At 35.9% G+C, this 20,960-nt stretch overlaps 1 protein-coding gene and 1 long non-coding RNA gene across 3 annotated transcripts in view; one reads left to right on the top strand and one right to left on the bottom strand.

The window, feature by feature from the left end:
• Positions 1–20,960, top strand: part of LOC310732306 (uncharacterized protein) — a 1,052,581-nt gene that overhangs the window by 323,437 nt on the left and 708,184 nt on the right. The window lies entirely within an intron of this gene.
• Positions 16,380–17,476, bottom strand: LOC310732358. The gene is made up of 3 exons (XR_014535458.1): positions 17,243–17,476; positions 17,019–17,181; positions 16,380–16,608 (listed from the first exon to the last, which is right to left on the bottom strand). It is a non-coding gene; the product is annotated as an uncharacterized lncRNA (long non-coding RNA).

Here is a 20,960-nt window from a genome sequence, read left to right as displayed (position 1 = left end):
AAAAACAAGTTGTATAAGATGTTCAATTTACCAAGACACACACACATACAGGAAGCACTAAGGAAGCTTCTGTTAAGATATAGGCAAGATTTGATTTAGAAAAAGTTCAAGACAGGAAACTCGTTCGTTAAGATGTAGTCAGAGAAAATCTGAGTATTTTGCACTGATAACATTTTTTTTAAAAATACCATAAACTAAGATGAATACTGGAAAAATCAATTAAATGAATACAAAGCTAAGAATACAGAAATTTTACTATTATACTATTTTACTAAGGGAGAATTAAGATATTAGGCGGTATATGAAAAGACAAGGGAATTTTTGCAAGGAAGGAAAAAAACTAATCAAGCAAACAAAACAAAAAGGTGTGAAAATTGCGGGGGAGGATTGGGTGTTTTGTGGTAATTGTATGATCAGGGTATTTATAAAAAAAGGAAAGGTCACCATCAGATGTTTAAATTAGAGATGTATAGAAGTGAATGAAGCCTCCTGGAAAGGGGTGGTATTTTACCAAGAAAAGGTATAAACTTACCAGAAAATACGTAAGCAAAAGGTGGGATATGCAAAAACTCACAAAATTATTGGTGTATGTAAAGTAGTAAGGAGGAGAAGTTAGAGGAAAATAGGCAAATTTAAGTCAATTTGGGTTATAAAAAATTCAAGATTTGCCTCGTAAATTCGCACTTGACCATAATAACTGACGGGTAGTAAGGAGAATTTGGGGAGTCTTGCAAGACTTGCCTACTCTTGCAAGTCTTGCAAAAGTAGGCAAGACTACCTTCAGGGTAGTCTTGCTGTTAAGAAAGCTCAATCCTGAAAGGCCTTTTAGGGCCGGGTTATAATGACTGCAATGAAGTGATTTGCTCCTGCTCATCTCATGACTGGACGATTCTTTATTTGGTCTGGTTTTTTTTATATTTGGTATTTTTAAACTTATTGGTAACTGACTAGTAATTGCTCGAAACTGATTCAAACGTAGAGCCACTTAATTGATATGTCCGCTCAGGCACAGGGTCTGAGTTCCGACAGTATACCTGATAATACTGCTTATAGACATATTAAACAAGCACTGAGTAACAATTGTCTCATGATGTCTTGGAGAAGATAAAAAAACTGCCGACAAAGTTTTTTGAGAAGATTGAGAATGTATTCACGATTGCTGAACACTACTTTGTTTTAGGATTGATTCTTGTATTGATTGTTGGAATTGTACTTTGTATGTTGTCATGTTTGATGACGATGGTAGGAGTCCTCGATTGGAGTGGTAATGATTATATGCATGTAGGGACGGAATGAAATTAAATCTATTGTTTTCGTTTTGTCTTTATCTTTTCATTTGCAGTTTATATCACCGCTCCTGTTCCCAGGAAAGAACATCCTATTTTATTGGTGTGTGATGCTAAATCATAAACGAGCTAAAGTGGCCATTGTTAGAGTTAAGATGGCTCTCATTTACATTTACATTTGCAGCATTTAGCAGACGCCCTTATCCAGAGCGATGTACAAAAATGCTGAGTCTCTAGCAATGAATAAATCTACACTGGTATGCAAGTTTACAAACTTAACGCTCACACATTTCTCACACTGGTTCACACACATTTGCTTTGTTTGTTCAGTGTCTATAGAATATTTACGTTGTTAGTCCGTAAGGTATGCAGGGAGTCTTTATCTGGGCTTACACATCTCCGGCTAGTATGTCTTCTTATCCAAACAAGAAACAGCTTTAGGTCAGGCTTTCTTTCCAATGTCGAGAAAAAATATTTTAACCTTATCTAGCATAGTGTATAATGAAACTAATATTAATCCAACACAGTTAATCTAATAGTCAATGAAGAACAACCTAATAATTAATGCAGATACAGTAGAAGTAGTTTGACAAAACCTATTTAATTTGGGTTGATACAGCCTATTTAATCTATATGTTAATCAAGCCTTTATTTACCAACCAAATATAAGTAAAATAGTAATAACAGGGTATTTACATGTGTGAGTAGGGTAGAGTCTGACTGAGTGTTATGAGTGTGTGGAATATACAAAGAAGGACAGAAAACGACCTTGGGGAGTTTAAACATTTTTATTGTGAGAGCAAGCAGTGTGGGCTGTGGGATAGTAAGGCGTGTGGCCTGCTGAAGGCCCAGGAGACATGAAGGAGTAGTTGGGCTCAGAGCCAGGCGAAGGCACAGGAGCACAGTAGCCTGACGGTGCAGCGGGAGAAGTAGGGGAATAATCAGTGGAGGACCAGGGTGAAGGATAATGAGATGATAGTGGTATCAGATCAGGGGGGTACAATACCAGATACAATATCAGATACAATACAGCCGAACCAAGTGTTTTTGCACAAACAGCATGCACTCCAAAAAGTGAATGAAAATGGGTAAGAAAGTCATAATTCATCAAAAACGAAACAAAAGCACATATTTGGCAATGCATTCTACGTGCTGTCAAGAAGTCTCAGGCTTCTAGGACGAAGAGAAAGCTGTTTTTTGAACCAAGTCATTTTGCACAACCAGCATGCACTTGCCCATGATTATTTTACATGTTTATGGTAAGACATGATATAACAAAACATTTTCTGACCGAGATATGATATTTTTCACATAAATATTATAGTTATTTCAAAAATATTGATTTTCATATTTATAAACATAATTTCATAAAAACTGCTAAAAGTGAATGAAAATTGGTTAGAAAGTCATAATTCATCAAAAACGAATCACCAGCACATATTTGGCAAACCCTCTACGTGCTGTCAAGAATGAGTTTCTTAGCCGTTGAAAAAGGGATATGTAACATTTTTCACATAAATATTATAGTTATTTCAAAAAAATAAATCTTTATATTTATAATCATAATTTCATAAAAACTGCAAAAAGTGAATGAAAATTGGTTAGAAAGTCATAATTCATCAAAAACGTAACAACAGCACATATTTGGCAATGCATTCTACGTGCTGTCAAGAATTAGTTTCTTGGCCATTGAAAAAGCGATTCCGCAAGTCTCAGGCTTCTAGGATGAAGAGAAAGCTGTTTTTTAAACCAAGTCATTTTGCACAAACAGCATGCACTTGCCCATGATTATTTTACATGTTTATGGTAAGTTATAAAACCAAAACATTTTCTGACCGAGATATGATATTTTTCACATAACTATTATAGTTATTTCAGTTATATTGATTTTCACATTCATAAATATATTTTTATAAAAAAAGTGTTAAAACTGCAAAAAGTGAATGAAAATTGGTTAGAAAGTCGTAATTCATTAAAAACGTAACAACAGCACAAATTTAACAAACCCTCTATGTGCTGTCAAGAATGAGTTTCTTGGCCATTAAAAAAGCGATTCCGCAAGTCTCAGGGTTCTAGGACGAAAAGAAAGCTGTTTTTCGAACCAAGTCATTTTGCACAAACAGCGTGCACTTGACAATAATTATTTTACATGTTTATGATGAGATATGAGAAAACAAAAAATTTTCTGACCGCCATATGATTTTTTTGACATAAATATTATAGTTATTTCAAAAAAATTAATCTTCATATTTAAAATCATAATTTCATAAAAACTGCTCAAAGAGAATGAAAATTGGTTAGAAAGTCATAATTCATCAAAAACGAATCACCAGCACATATTTGGTAAAGCCTTCTACGTGCTGTCAAGAATGAGTTTCTTAGCCGTTGAAAAAGCGATTCCGCAAGTCTTAGGGTTCTAGGACGAAGAGAAAGCTGTTTTTCGAACCAAGTCATTTTGCACAAACAGCATGCACTTGCCAATCATTATTTTACCTGTTTATGATAACATTTTCAGCCCGAAATATGAAATTTTTCACATAAATATTAGTTATTTAAAAAATATTGATTTTTATATATTCATAATCATAATTTTGGAAAAAGTGTTGAAAACTGCAAAAAGTAAATGAAACTGTGTTAAAAAGTCATATTTCATAAAAAACGTAACAAAAGCACATAATTGGCAATGCATTCTACGTGCTGTCAAGAATGAGTTTCTTAGCCGTTGAAAAAGCGATTCCGCAAGTCTCAGGGTTCTAGGACGAAGAGAAAGCTGTTTTTCGAAAAAAGTCATTTTGCACAAACAGCGTGCACTTGCCCATGATTATTTTACATGTTTATGGTGAAATATGATATAACAAAACATTTTCTCACCGAAATATGATATTTTTCACATAAATATTATAGTTATTGCAAAAATATTGATTTTCATATTCACAATCATAGTTTAATAAAAAGTGTTGAAAACTGCAATAAGTGAATGAAAATAGGTAAGAAAGTCATAATTCATCAAAAAAGAAACAAAAGCACATATTTGGTAAAGCCTTCTACGTGCTGTCAAGAATGAGTTTCTTAGCCGTTGAAAAAGCGATTCCGCAAGTCTCAGGGTTCTAGGACGAAGAGAAAGCTGTTTTTCAAACCAAGTCATTTTGCACAAACAGCATGCACTTGCCAATAATTATTTTACCTGTTTATGATATAACATTTTCAGACCGAAATATGAAATTTTTCACATAAATATTAGTTATTTAAAAAATTATAGTTATTTAAGTTATATTGATTTTCACAATTAATAAATATAATTTTATAAAAAAGTGTTGAAAACTGCAAAAAGTGAATGAAAATTGGTTAGAAAGTCGTAATTCATCAAAAACGTAACAACAGCACAAATTTAACAAACCCTCTACGTGCTGTCAAGAATGAGTTTCTTGGCCATTGAAAAAGCGATTCCGCAAGTCTCAGTGTTCTAGGACGAAGAGAAAGCTGTTTTTCGAACCAAGTCATTTTGCACAAACAGCATGCACTTGACAATAATTATTTTACATGTTTATGATATTACATTTTCAGACCGAAATATGAAACTTTTCACATAAATATTAGTTATTTAAAAAATATTGATTTTTATATTCATAATCATAATTTTGTAAAAAGTGTTGAAAACTGCAAAAAGTAAATGAAACTGTGTTAAAAAGTCATATTTCATAAAAAACGAAACAAAAACACATATTTGGCAATGCATTCTACATGCTGTCAAGAATGAGTTTCTTAGCCGTTGAAAAAGCGATTCCGCAAGTCCCAGGCTTCTAGGACGAAGAGAAATCTGTTTTTCGAACCAAGTCATTTTGCACAAACAGCATGCACTTGCCCATGATTATTTTACCTGTTTATGGTGAGAGATGGTAAAACATTTTCAGACCGAAATATGATATTTTTCACATAAATTTTTATAGGTATTTCAATGATATTGATTTTCATATTCACAATCATAGTTTTATAAAAAAGTGTTGAAAACTGCAAAAAGTGAATGAAAATGGGTAAGAAAGTCATAATTCATCAAAAACGAAACAAAAGCACATATTTGGCAATGCATTCTACGTGCTGTCAAGAATGAGTTTCTTAGCCATTGACAAAGCGATTCCGCAAGTCTCAGTGTTCTAGGACGAAGAGAAAGCTGTTTTTCGAAACAAGTCATTTTGCACAAACAGCATGCACTTGCCCATGATTATTTTACATGTTTATGGTGAAATATGATATAACAAAACATTTTCTGACCGAAATATGATATTCTTCACATAAATATTATAGTTATTTCAAAAATATTGATTTTCATATTCACAATAAAAGTTTTATAAAAAGTGTTGAAAACTGCAATAAGTATATGAAAATGGGTTAGAAAGTCATAATTCATCAACAACGTAACAGCACAAATTTAACAAACCCTCTACGTGCTGTCAAGAATGAGTTTCTTGGTTATTGAAAAAGCGATTCTGCAAGTCTCAGGGTTCTAGGACGAAGAGAAAGCTGTTTTTCGAACCAAGTCATTTTGCATAAAACAGCGTGCACTTGACAATAATTTTTTTTACATGTTTATGATGAGATATGATAAAACAAAAAATTTTCTGACCGACTTATGATATTTTTCACATTAATATAATAGTTATTTCAAAAAAATAAATCTTCATATTTATAAACATAATTTCATAAAAACTGCTAAAAGTGAATGAAAATTGGTTAGAAAGTCATAATTCATCAAAAACGAATCACCAGAACATATTTGGCAAAGCCTTCTACGTGCTGTCAAGAATGACTTTCTTAGCCGTTGAAAAAGCGATTCCGCAAGTCTCAGTGTTCTAGGACGAAGAGAAAAATGTTTTTCGAACCAAGTGATTTTGCACAAACAGCATGCACTTGCCCATGATTATTTTACATGTTTATGGTAAGATATGATATAACAAAACATTTTTAGACCGAAATATGATATTTTTTTTACATAAATATTATAGTTATTTCAAAGATATTGATTTTCATATTCACAAGCATAGTTTAATAAAAAGTGTTGAAAACTGCAAAAAGTGAATGAAACTGTGTTAAAAAGTCATATTTCATAAAAAACGAAATCAAAGCACATATTTGGCAATGAATTCTACGTGCTGTCAAGAATGAGTTTCTTGGCCATTGAAAAAGCGATTCCGCAAGTCTCAGGCTTCTAGGACGAAGAGAAAGCTGTTTATCGAACCAAGTCATTTTGCACAAACAGCATGCACTTGCCCATGACTATTTTACGTTAATGATGAGATATGATATAACAAAATTTTTCTGACTGAAATATGATATTTTTCACATAAATATTAGTTATTTCAAATATATTGATTTTCATATTCACAAGCATAGTTTTATAAAAAGTGTTGAAAACTGCAATAAGTGAATGAAAATAGGTTAGAAAATCATAATTCATCAAAAACGAAACAAAAGCACATATTTGGCAATGCATTCTACGTGCTGTCAAGAATGAGTTTCTTGGCCATTGAAAAAGCGATTCCGCAAGTCTCAGTGTTCTAGGACGAAGAGAAAGCTGTTTTTTGAACCAAGTCATTTTGCACAAACAGCATGCACTTGGCAATAATTATTTTACCTGTTTATGATATAACATTTTCAGACCGAAATATGAAACTTTTCACATAAATATTAGTTATTTAAAAAATATTGATTTTTATATTCATAATCATAATTTTGTAAAAAGTGTTGAAAACTGCAAAAAGTAAATGAAACTGTGTTAAAAAGTCATATTTCATAAAAAACGAATCACCATCACATATTTGTCAAAGCCTTCTACGTGCTGTAAAGAATGACTTTCTTAGCCATTGAAAAAGCGATTCCGCAAGTCTCAGTGTTCTAGGACGAAGAGAAAGCTGTTTTTCGAACCAAGTCATTTTGCACAAACAGCATGCACTTGACAGTAACTATTTTACATGTTTATGATATTACATTTTCAGACCGAAATATGAAATTTTACACATAAAGATTATAGTTATTTCAAATATATTGATTTTCATATTCAGAAATATAAATTGAGAAAAAGTGTTGAAAACAGCAAAAAGTTAATGAAACTGTGTTAAAAAGTCATATTTCATAAAAAACGAAATGGCAATGCATTCTACGTGCTGTCAAGAATGAGTTTCTTAGCTGTTGAAAAAGCAATTCCGCAAGTCTCAGGGTTCTAGGACGAAGAGAAAGCTGTTTTTCGAACCAAGTCATTTTGCACAAACAGCATGCACTTGCCCATGATCTGTGTACATCTTTGTGATGAGATATGATATAACATTTTCTGACCGAAATATGATATTTTTCATATAAATATTATAGTTATTACAAAATAATGAATTTTCATATTCATAATCATTATTTAATAATAACTGTTGAAAACTGCAAAAAGGGAATGAAACTGGGTTATAAAGTCATAATTCATCGAAAACGAAACCAAAGCAGATATTTGGCAATGCATTCTACGTGCTGTCAAGAATGAGTTTCTTAGCCGTTGAAAAAGCTATTCCTCAAGTCTAAGGCTTCTACGACGAAGCGGTCTTAACACTAACAATGGCCACTTTAAATCGTTTATGATTTAGCATCACACACCAATAAAATAGGATGTTCCTTACCTTGGAACAGGATCGGTGATTTAAAATGCAAATGAAAAGATAAAGACAAAACAAAAATAACAGATTTCATTATATAAATCTGTTCATTATATAAATCTGTTCGAAAATATGAAAATTTCATTTCCTCCCTACATGCATATAATCCTTCATCCTAACCACTCCAATCGAGGCCTTTTTGGCCTGTCTTACCATCATCATCAACATACAAAGTACAATTCCATCAATCAATACAAGAATCAAACAAAGTAATGTTAAACACTCGTGATCAAATTCTTTATCTTTTAAAAAAACTTTGTCGGCAGTTATTTTATCTTCTCCAAGCCATCATTCGACAATTGTTACTCAGTGCTTGTTTAATATGTCTATAAGCAGTATTATCAGGTATACTGTCGGAACTCAGACCCTGTGCCTGAGCGGACACATAAATTAAGTGGCAAACAGCCAGACCAAATGAATAATCTTCCAGTCATGAGATGAGAAGGAGCAAATCACTTTATTGCAGTTATTATAACCCGATCCTAAAAGGCCTTTCAGGAGTGAGCTTTCTTAACAGCAAGACTACTCTGAAGGTAGTCTTGGCTAGTATAAACAGAAAGACTACCCGAGTTCTCTCTACAGTTATCACGGACAAGTGCGTATTCACGTGGCAAATCTTTCACTTTTTATACCCCAAATTTATAATTAAAAATTATTCTCCAACTTCTCCTCCTACACACCAATAATTTTGCGAATTTTTGCATATCCCACATTTAGATTACGTATTTTCTGGTAAGTTTATACCTTTTCTTGATAAAATTCCACCCCTTTCCAGGATGCCTCATTCACTTCTATACATTTCTAATTTACATGTACCGTAAACATTTAATGGTGCTCTTTCCTTCTTGTTAAAAAATCCACTGATCTTTTACCACAAAACCACGCAATTTTCACACCTTTTTGGCTTGTTTAGTTTTTTCCTTCTTTCAAAAATTCCCTTGTCTTTTAATATACTGCCTAATCCCTTAATTCACCCTTAGTAAAATAGATTTAATTTTCTGTATTATTAGCGTTGTATTAATTTAATTGATTTTTCCAGTATTCATCTTAGTATGTGCTATTTCTAAAATTTTTTATCTGTGCAAAATACTCCTATTTTCTCTGCTACATCTTAACGAACTTAAGTTTCCTGTCTTGAACTTTTTCTAAATCAAATCTTGCCTATATCTTTACAAGCTTCCTTAGCGATTCCTGTATGTTTGTGTGTCTTGGTTATTGAACATCTTATAACACTTGTTTTTATATCAACTGACAACGTGTAAGTAGTTTTCTTTATTTTCTTGATTATGAAAATTGTAGAGTCACACTGAAGGCATTCAAGGGCTATTTGACCAAGAAGAAGAGTGATGGGGTGCTGCGCCAGATGACCTGGCCTCCACAGTCACCGGACCTGAACCCAATCGAGGTGGTTTAGGGGTGAGTTGGACCACAGAGTGAAGGCAAAAGGGCCAACAAGTACCAAGCATCTCTCGGGGAACTCTTTCAAGACTGTTGGAAGACCATTTTAGGTGACTACCTCTTGAAGCTCATCAAGAGAATGCCAAGAGTGTGCAAAGCAGTAATCAAAGCAAAAGGTAGCTACTTTGAAGAACCTAGAATATGACATTTTTCAGTTGTTTCACACTTTTTTGTTATGTATATAATTCCATATATAATTCCACGTGTTAATTCATAGTTTTGATGCCTTCAGTGTGAATCTACAATTTTCAATGTCATGAAAATAAAGAAAACTTTTTGAATGAGCAGGTGTGTCCTGATACACCAAACCACCGACTTCATAACAGGACATGCTGATTAGGCACAAAAGGGTGTGTTGGGTTTTATGTGGGCAGAGGAAGAGTTAGTGAGACATCAGCACTAATAGAATTAAATTTTTTAACCAGGGCAGAAATGTAGTTGTCCACCATCACTTCCAGGTTACCTAAGGAAGAAATGCCAGTGCGCCGCCTGACTCATGTGGTCGGAAAAGGATGGCCCATTAGAATTTCACAAGGTGACAGTTTAGTAGTTAAAGATGGAGTCATTCTCATTCTCTGAGTACTGCCAGGAGAACAACAATCTAAGTTCGGCCTGTTTCAATGCAGCCTTTAGTAACACGTTCCTTAATGGTTCTGTTTGTTTTCTCTACCACTCCAGCTGACTGTGGGTGATAGGGAATATTAAAATGGCAATCAATTGCTAAACTTTTAGCCAAAAGTTGTGTTACTTTAGAAGCAACGTGTGTGCTGTTATCACATTTAATCACATTAGGAATACCAAACCTAGAGATGATCTCTTTCGTTAATATTTTTCAACTGTTTTAGCATTCTCTGTCACGCATGCAAATGCTTCTGGCCACTTACTGAATCTGTCAACTATAACCAACAGGTTTCTCAAATTTCCTACCGGTGGCATATGTGTAAAATCAACCTGTAGGTGTTGGAATGGTTGCTCAGGAAAATTAAGCGTGTAATGGTGTACAGGTCAATGTCTGTTAGTTTAGGCACAAATCAAACATGAATCTAACACTAGCTTGGTTGTTTTAGCTACATCAGCAATACAGTATGATGAGTTTATAGCCTGTGTGATTACCCCATGGTAATGCTTCAACAACACTATTAAAGCTAGATTAGGCAGAGCAATTTTTCCATCTACATCTCAAATGATACTAGCAGAATATGATTTACATTGTTTCGAAGCCCAATACTTTATGTCCTCCTCAGTAGGCTGACTCTGAAGTATTTTTTAGGTCAATATCTGGTATATTGGAGATATGTTTCATCATCGGGATCTCAAGATTTGTATGTACTGTGTCCAAATCTACTGGTTGTTTTGCTGCTTTCTTAGCCACTGTACTTTATCCGCTAAAGTGTTTCCCAAATTTCCTCTGAATCACCTGCGGCATGTCCTTTAACCTTAACTATGGCCACTTTGGCAGAGAATTGAACAGCATTTAAGAGGTCGCCTAGGAGATTAAAATGTGCTATGGGCTTTCCATAAGCTGTTTTAAAGTGTCTTTGCTTCCATGTTTTGGAAAAATCATTCACAACATCATAAGCATACTTAGAATCAGTGTATATAGTCACTACTTTACCTTCAGACAACTGACATGCTCTTGTAAGTACGACCAACTCTGCAGCTTGTGCAGATGTGTATGGTAATGGTTAAGCTTCAACTATTTCATCAGGTAATCATACAACCGCATATACACATCAGAGGGTTTTGAACACGATCTATCTACATATACGCAATCCCCCTATTCCAGGGCCATATCTAAAAGATCGGGCCTACAAGAGGTCTCTTGTTCAATGTGTTTAAGGCAATCGTGTGCGTCGTCAAAACCATCAAAGCCAATAAGGTCTGGCAGATCACGCAGTGTTACTACAGCTGAATGCGGCTGAGAAGAAGGCTTAATGGTTACGTTTTCTGTTGCCAAGAGCGTGATTTCATAACCAGATCTACGTCGTGCTGTCATATCTTGTGTGTTGAGGTTATGTAAAATAGCTGTTACCTGATGTGTACAGTATCAAATGATGTGACAGCACTGTTTTCTCAGCATCCCTGACCATCAGACCATCAGCAGCCACTCTTTAATAAAAAAATTTTTATAAAGGAAAGTCAGATTTTTTTCAAACCATTGTCATCACATTTTGCAATGAATATTTGCACTTTCAATGGTTGTTAGTTAATAATGCATATGAATATGAAAAGTCATAATTTTACAATTTGTCATGTTTTTCATTGATGTTTTGCACTTTTTTTTCAATTTTCATAAATTTTTTCCTTTGGATATACAAATTCCCATTTTACCAATTTATTTCATATTCATATGAAAAAATTCTTATTTTTGCCATACTTGGTTATCATGAAAGCTTTTTGTTCACGTATTGCACTTTATTCAACGGTTTTCCATGAAAATATGCTTCAGTATATGAAAATGTATGATTTACAAATGAATTTAATATGTATGTAAAATGTCATAATTTGGTCAAACCATGGTTTGTGATGTGAAAGTTTTTCTTTTACGTTTCGAACTTTTTAATGGTTTCTAATAATATAAATGAAATAAATAAATAAATAAACCCAGCCATTAAGGAGGCCCAAGCCAGTGCACTCTTAGTGACGGTCCCAAGCTTGGATAAATGGGGAGAGTTCTTTAGGAAGGGCATCCAGCGTAAAACATGTGCCAAATCGAATATGCGGGTCACGATTAAGAATTTTATACCGGATCGGTCGAGGTCCGGGTTACCACAGGTATCGTTGGCCAACAGGGTACCGGTGGAAATTGGGCTACTGTTGGCCGAAGGAGAAGAAGGAGATGTGGAAGACGTCTACAGAGGAGAAAGGGAAAGGAGAAGTGTAGGAGAGTAAAGGTTAAGGTTGGTACTTTAAATGTTGGCACTATGACTGGTAAAGGGAGAGAGGTAGCTGATATGATGGAGAGGAGAAAGGTAGATATGTTGTGTGTTCAGGAGACCAAGTGGAAAGGGAGTAAGGCCAGAAACATTGGAGGTGGGTTTAAACAGTTTTATCATGGTGTGGATTGAAAGAAAAATGGTGTAGAGGTGATTCTGAAGGAAGAGTACAGTAACAATGTAGTGGAGGTGAAGAGAGTTTGTGATAGGGTGATGATCGTGAAGCTGGAAGTTGAAGGGATTATGATAAATGTCATCATTGCCTATGCTCCACGAGTCGGCTGTGAGATGGAGGAGATGGAAAGATTCTGGAGTGAATTAGATGAAGTGGTGGATCGTGTACCTAGAAATGAACAATTGGTGATTGATGCAATTGGTGAATTTTGCTAAAAGGATGGAAATGGCAGTGGTGAATACGTCTTTTAAGAAGGAGCATCATAGGTTGACCTATAAAAGGGGAGGAAGGTGCACACAGGTGGATTATGTTCTATGTAGAAGATGCAACCTGAAGGAGATTGGAGACTGTAAGGTGTTGGTGGGGGACAGTGTAGCTAGACTGCATCGGATAGTGGTCCGTGGGATGGTTTTGGAGGCGAAGAAGAAGAGGAGGAGAGTAAGGAGAAAGAAGAATAAGATGGTGGAAACTGAAGGAGGAAGAGTGTAGTGTGAGGTTCAGGGAAGAGGTCAGACAGAGGCTTGGTGGAGGTAAAAAGGTGCTGGATGATTGGAAAACTACTGCAGGAGTGATAAGGGAGGAAGCTAGAAAAGTATGTGGTGTGACATTGGGAAATAAAAAGGAAGACAAAGAGACGTGGTGGTGGAATGAGGAAGTGCAGGAGAGCATAAGGGGAAAGAGGTTAACAAAACAGAAGTGGGATCGACATGGTGATGAGAAAAGTAGGCAGGAGTACAAGGAGATGCGGCAGCTGGTAAAGAGGCATGTGGCGAAAGCCAAGAAAAAGCCATACGAGGAGCTGTATGAGAGGTTGAACACTAAGGAAGGAGAAAAGGATTGGCCAGGCAGAGGGACCGAGCTGGGAAGGATGTGTTGCAAGTAAGAGCAATAAAGGATGGAGATGGAAATGTGTTGACTAGTGAGGAGAGTGTGTTGAGATGATGGAGGGAGTATTTTGAGCCGCTGATGAACAAGGAAAATGAGAGAGAGAGAGAAGTTTGGTTGATGTGGAGTTGGTGAAGCAGGAAGTGGATAGGATTAGTAAAGAGGAAGTGAGAGCGATTAAGAGGATGAAGAGTGGAAAGTTGGTTGGACCAGGTGACATACCGGTAGAAGCATGGAGATGTTTAGGAGAGATGGCAGTGGAGTTTTTAACCAGATTGTTTAACAAGTTTCTGGAAGGTGAGAGGATGCATGGGAAATGGAGAAGGAGTTTGCTGGTACCGATCTTTAAGCACAAGGAAGATGTGCAGACCTGCAGTAACTACAGGGGAATTAGGTTGATCAGTCACACCATGAAGTTATGGGAAAGAGTAGTGGAAGCCAGGCTGAGAGAAGAGGTGACCATCTGTGAGCAACAGTATGTTTTCATGCCGAGGAAGAGCACCACAGATGCCTTATTTGCTTTGAGAATGTTGATGGAGAAGTACAGAGAAGGACAAAAGGAATTGCATTGTGTATTTGTGGATTTAGTGGAATAAAAGTCAGTAGGAGTAAGACAGAGTACATGTGCGTAAATGAGAGGGAGGGCAGTGGAGTGGTGTGGTTGCAGGGAGAAGAGGTCGAGAAGGTGGAGGATTTTAGGTACCTGGGGTCAACAGTGCACAGTAATGGAGAGTGTGTTAGGGAAGTAAAGAAAAGAGTTCAGGCAGGGTGAAGTGGGTGGAGAGGAGTGATTCGGGATAGTGGGGTATCTGCAGGAATGAAAGGGAAAGTTTATAGGTCTGTGGTGAGACCTGCGATGTTGTATGGTTTAGACAGTGACATTGAGTAAAAGACAGGAGGTGGAGCTGGAGGTAGCAGAGCTGAAGATGTTAAGGTTATCGTTGGGAGTGACAAGGATGGACAGGATTAGAAATGAGTTTAATAGAGGGACAGCGCATGTTGGACGTTTTGGTGACAAGGTGAGGGAGGCGAGATTGAAATGGTTTGGACATGTGCAGAGGAGGGACATGAATTATATAAATTTATATATTCACAATAACTCATCCTTTAATGAAAAAATTTAACTTTTTTATGTAATTATGGTAATGAATATGAAATGTAATATTTTAATAAAAACTAAAAAGTTTTTTTTATAAAAGAAAGTCAGATTTGTTTCAACCTATTGTTTGTCATATCAGTTTTTTTTATCGATTTATATTTGCCCTTTTTAAAGTTTTTTGAAGAAAATATGCTCATAAAAAAAAAAAAAAAAAATATATATATATATATATATATATATATATATATATATATATATATATATATATATATATATATATATATATATATATATATATATATATATATATGCTCATGAATATGAAGTCATAATATAAAATGTACCTTTTGAATACTTGATTTTTTACAATTTTATCATGAAATTATTCTGGTGAATATGAAAATTTATTATTTATATATTTTTATTTAAAGTGTATATTTTTCTCAGATCATGTTTTTTTGTTTGCATATTTTATTCGTTTTTACATTAAATGATGCTTATAAATATAAAAATTCACATTTTCATAATTATCTTTTTTTAAAGCAAAATGAAATATTTTCATCAAACCATGGTTTCTCATGTAAATGTTTTTTTGTTCACGGATTGCACTTTTAAACCTGTTTTTCATTTAATTAAGCTTATGAACCATAATATTCATATTTTCACAATAAAATTTTTTATTTCCCGTGGGCTCACCACCTGCAGGAGGGACCGTAAGGGACCGGTGCTGAGAGGATTGGGCAGCAGCCGAAGGCAGGGGCCTTGACAGCCCGATCCCTGGCCACGGAGAATTGTCTGGGGAATCTGCTTAGACTGCTGCCCCCGCAACCAGAGTTACGGATAAGCGGGAGAAGATGAAATGAAATTTTAAAAAAAATTATGATAAAGGTTAACTTTCTTATGAAATTTTATTTATGAACATAAAATTTTATATTTAAATGAAAACAATTTTGTATTTGAACAATACTTTTTTTTTCATGCATTTTCATTACATTTTGCATTGATGTTTTGCACTTTTAACAGTTTTAGTTAAATGATGCTTATGAAAATTCATATATTTACAATTTTCATATCAGTTGATAAAAAAACAAGTGGTATAAGATGTTCAATAACCAAGACACACAAACATACAGGAAGCGCTAAGGAAGCTTGTAGTTAAGATATAGATTTGATTTAGAAAAAGCGATTTATACCTACTCCCAATACGCTTTAGGTATTGCGCATGATTTTGGCCGCAGCTGGCAATCCCGTGGTTTCCATTCGGCTGAAGGGAAACCCATCTCTCATTCGTCATTAGTTCAAGATCTTATCACTGCCTGTCATCTTCCTCGCTCCCTGGCTACTGTCAAAACAAAAGCCCGTTCCCACAACAATACCACAAAGGCTAAAGGCCTCAACTGACCGAGTAGCTTAGAGTGCGGCGCAAGCTCAGTTGTTTTTCCCCACATTTAACGCTCCTATTAACACATGTCTCCTTTCCTCTGCTCTCTCTTTACTGAATTACAATTACCATCTGTCCAATCCTCAGCCACTCAGAATGATTTTGGCAATCACACAATGCCTATGTGGCCTCTGATGGCCTTTGGTACAGTGCGGATGGTCGCTTATGCCTTCCTTATCACTGCGTTCCACAGTGTTACACATCGCGCTCAAAGAGGGGTGAAGAAGGATATAAACAGATTTTTTTGTATAGCTAATTTAAATGGCATAATAGACTCAATTTTGTCCAGGTGTCTGATCGGTGCCCAGAACAACGTTAATAGAAGCGCAGCGAAACATGAAAGCCTCTCACTGCCTACTGCTCCATTCTCTGAATGGCAGATTGACTTTACACATATGCCATTAAATATCTTCTGGTTATGGTAGACAAGTTCTCAAGATGGGTTGCAGCGTTCCCTTGTCAGCGAGAAAATGCCAAGGTCGTCACACGTATCTCAGCAAAAGAAATCATACCGCGATACGGTGTTCCTCACATTATTGATTCAGACAAAAGAACCCCATGCCCTGCAAAGGTAATGCAGGATTTATGCAAATATTTATCCTTGTCCTGGCGTTTTCACATTCCCTATCACCCCCAATCCTCTGGCATTGTAGAAAGAACCAACCAGACGATCAAGGAGAAATTGACTAAGCCATACAAAAATACGAAAATTGGGTAGCTTTGCTACCCACAGTCCTTGCAGAAATGAGAATGACTCTGCCAAAAGACGTCCACTTATCAGCACACAAAATTATTTTTGGGCATCCATTTCCAACACCTTGGAGAAAAGGTAAACCAGCAATAGGTACAACAGATCTGGATGTGCACATTGCTGAGTATTCCGCTGCCCTGATCAATACATTATTAAAACATTATGAACAAAATTCTGAATCTACACCTGTCATTTCTCTAGCACCAACCCATCCTTTTCAAGTGGGGGACATGGTTTTGATTAAATCTTTAAAACCTAAGCCATTGGGTGAATGTAAGTAAGAAGGGAAAGCAGAAACAGTAGCGATCACACAGACAGGTGTGTTAACTGATCTTTTTCCACAGTGGATCCATGCTACCAGAGTCAATAAATGTCCCATGGGAGGTGACCCTGTTTCAGAAGAATAATTTTTGCGTTCCTTGCATATCACTATTTTTCTTTATGTTGCGGAAGCAAAGCCTCTTTTGACCTCCTAACGCGTTAATTAGGAGACATCTACCGGTTCCCGTTTCCTTCTATCACTGTGTACTGCAACCCAGGAACAGCTCCTCAGACCTTCTGGTGCCGACTCTTTGGCCATACTCAACACTGCACGGCATGGGAGAAGAAACTGAAGGGAACGGAGAAACAACCCCTCATCAGGAAAAAAGGATCACAGCCAGTGACCAGTATGGCTGTCCATCTCTCTCTTGTCCTGGTGATCGTCAGCCTTGGGGCAGGGGGTCCTGCCCAGGCTCATCCACACGACAACACCTTCTGGTTGTATGCCAACTAGACCGCCCGGTATCACACAAATGAGTCATGTTATGTATGTCAGCAGCTCCCATCTGCAGTAAAGTCCACAGCATTGAGACCTAATTCCCAGAATATGACCGAAATTATTGTTAAATCCGAATCCACCTGTATGAATACATTTTGTATAAATCAAATTAGGTCCAGTGACAGTAGTCTAACTCATTATGTTTATGGCATCCATAGAACCAAGAAGGAAAATAAATTTGTAGAGATAAAAAAACCCATTAACGACCATGATGACATTCATATACGAGCATGATCCTGAAACTTTCAACCCCATTCCTTCAATAAACCCTATGTCTCCAAGGGATTTCGATTTCCCCTTTGCTTCCAAAGGGGGAGCCCGGTCTCCTTAGGGGTGACTCCGCCGGCTCTATGCAACCAAACCTTCCCTGAGTATTTAGACAACTCCACCTGCCCCACACGTCAAAATTGCTCTCTCTTGCATACAGGTAATGTAACTATCGTTCAACTTCTCGATTGTTATTGGGTTTGCGGGAAGCAAGTCTATACCATTTTGTCACCAGACTGTGGAGGAGTGTGTGCGCTTACTCAATTTGTCTTACCTCTGTCTATAATTATTGGCAATCAAAATCACATGGTACGGCGTAAAAGGTCTCTTGATGCCATCGTTCCACCTCCTGAACATCAAATTAAATCTAAGTTCTCCAAAATTTGGGATGCTTTTTTTCCCTTAATACGGTATTACCCAATTGTGGTAACAGATAGAGGCCACTCATTATCGTCTAGCTAACTTTGTTAATGAAACCCTCTTAGCCATTGATGGTATTCGTTCCGAGGTTACGGCTCTGCGTCTAACTATCCTACAAAACCGAATAGCTTTAGACATTATTTTGACTGCGCTATTGTAGGGGACAGTTGTTGCACATAAATCCCTGAAATTGATGATGAACAAGGAGTTATAGGCCAGGCAGTAGAGAACATGTGCGTGATGGCACAAGCCCTTAGGGAAGATGAAAAAGGCAATCAGGGTTGGAGAGGAGGCTGGTTATATACTCTTTTTGATCATTGGGCACCATACATTTCCTTAACAATCCCAATTGCCGTTGTTTTCCTGCTTTTGTGCTTATTTGGATCATGTAATTTTCAATGTATCCAACAATCATTTACCTGTATGCTTTCTGGTTATCTGTCCCTTGTGTATTTGCCAAAGTCTTCTGCGTGCTGTCAAGAATGAGTTTCTTAGCCACTAAAAATGCGATTCCGCAAGTCTAAGTCTTCTGGGACAAAGAGAAAGCGGTTTTTCAAACCAAGTGTTTTTTCACAAACAGCATGCACTTGCCCATGATCTGTTTAGATGTTTATGATGAGAGATGATATAATAAAACATTTTCTGACCAAAATATGATATTTTTTATATAAATATTATAGTTATTTCAAATATATACATTTTCATATTCATAATCATAATTTCATGAAAACTGCAAAAAGTGAATGAAAATGGGTTAGAAAGTCACACTTAATCAAAAACAAAACAACAGCACATATTTGGCAAAGTCTTCTAGGTGCTGTCAAGAATGAGCTCCTTAAGTGCTGAAAATGCGATTCAGGAAGTCTCAGGCTTCCAAGCGAATTTGCACTTATAGCATGAACTTGACCATGATACATTTACATGCGATATGATGTTACAAATAATTTTCTGATTAAAATATAACATTGTGTACATAAATAATTTAGTTATTGCAAAAAGATTCTGATTAAATATTTGTCATACCAAATATAAACCGACATGACATATTATGCTTAGACAAAAATGTTTTAAATTAAAAAAAATATATTTTTTGTTTTCATTAGCAAATACATTTTTCTGATTACACAATAATCAGATAAATTACAAATATTTTTGTCAAAACAAAAAATCATTTGTATTTTTGTCAAAACAAATCATGTTTTGACAAAAATATGGCTTTGTAATTAGATATTATTTAATTGTTATTAATGGCTTCTGTGGCTTTTTTTTATATTAAATATTGAATTGTTATTGTGAAAATATACATTTTCATATTTATAAGCATGATTTAATAAGTGCAATATGTAAGCGACTTGAAATATGAAAAACATTAAATGATATGACAAGTTTTTTTTTAATTTATTGTGAAAAAATATGACTTCATATTCATCATAAGCATCATTTAACTACGAACCGTTGAAAATGCAAAAATTCATCACAAAACATGATATGACAAACAATGGTTGGAAAAATCTTTTTTTTATTATTCATATTTTCTTATGAAATATATAACATTTCCCATTCATACTCATAATTAAAAAAAAATACATTAACCTTAACTATAATATAATAATATGATAATATGATGATTGTGACACAGTAATACCTCCACCTCTCCAGGCTCTTCTCAACCTGCTCAATACTCTCACCACAAATCACAATATCATCCGCAAACATCATAGTCCAGGGAGACTCGTGTCTGACCTCGTCCGTCAACCTGTCCATCACCACTGCAAACAGTAAAGGGGTCAGGGCCGATTGTTGATGCAGTACAACCTTCACCTTGAGCCAGTCTGTCGTTCCTACTGCACACTTCACTGCTGTCATGCTGTCCTCATACATGTCCTGCACCACCCTCACATACTTCTCTGACACACCTGTCTTCCTCATACAATACCACAACTCCTCTCTTGGCACTCTGTCGTACGCTTTCTCTAAATCCACAAATACACAATGCAATTCCTTCTGTCATTCTCTATACTTCTCCATCAACATTCTCAAAGCAAATAAGGCATCTGTGGTGCTCTTCCTCAGCATGAAACCATACTGTTGCTCACAGGTCACCTCTTCTCTCAGCCTGGCTTCCACTATTCTTTCCCATAACTTTTAAGTTAAGTTTTTTTTTTATTGTTTTTATTGAAATATTACATTTTATACTCATAAATGCTCATATACTCATTTTATAATATACTTTTCACCTTTATTTGCACCAACATAGTGGTACGGCTGCCGGGATTCTAGCCCAGGAACATGGTGACAGTTGGGTATCTTTCCAAATCTTTAGACAACCTAGCACAAGGTTTGCCCTCATGTTGCGTGTAGTGACTGCTGATGGTCTGATGGTCCAGGATGCTGAGAAAACAGTGCTGTCACATCCTTTGATACTGTACACCTCACATCAGGTAACAGCTATTTTACATAACCTCAACACACAAGATATGACAGCACGACGTAGATCTAGTTATGAAATCTTGCTCTTGGCAACAAAAAATGTAACCATTAAGCCGTCTTCTCAGCCGCATTCAGCTGTAGTAACACTGCGTGATCTGCTAGACCTTATTGACTTAGATGGTTTTGACAATGCACACGATTGCCTTAAACACATTGAACAAGAGACCTCTTGTAGGCCCGATCTTTAGATATGGTCTTGCAAGAGGGGGATTGCCTATATGTGGATAGATGTGTATATGCGGT

Source organism: Silurus aristotelis (genome assembly GCF_946808225.1).
Source record: "Silurus aristotelis genome assembly, chromosome: 10".
Classification (NCBI taxonomy): Eukaryota; Metazoa; Chordata; class Actinopteri; order Siluriformes; family Siluridae; genus Silurus; species Silurus aristotelis.
The sequence above is the reverse complement of the archived record's forward strand: the minus strand, read 5'-3'. Positions and strand labels throughout refer to the sequence as shown.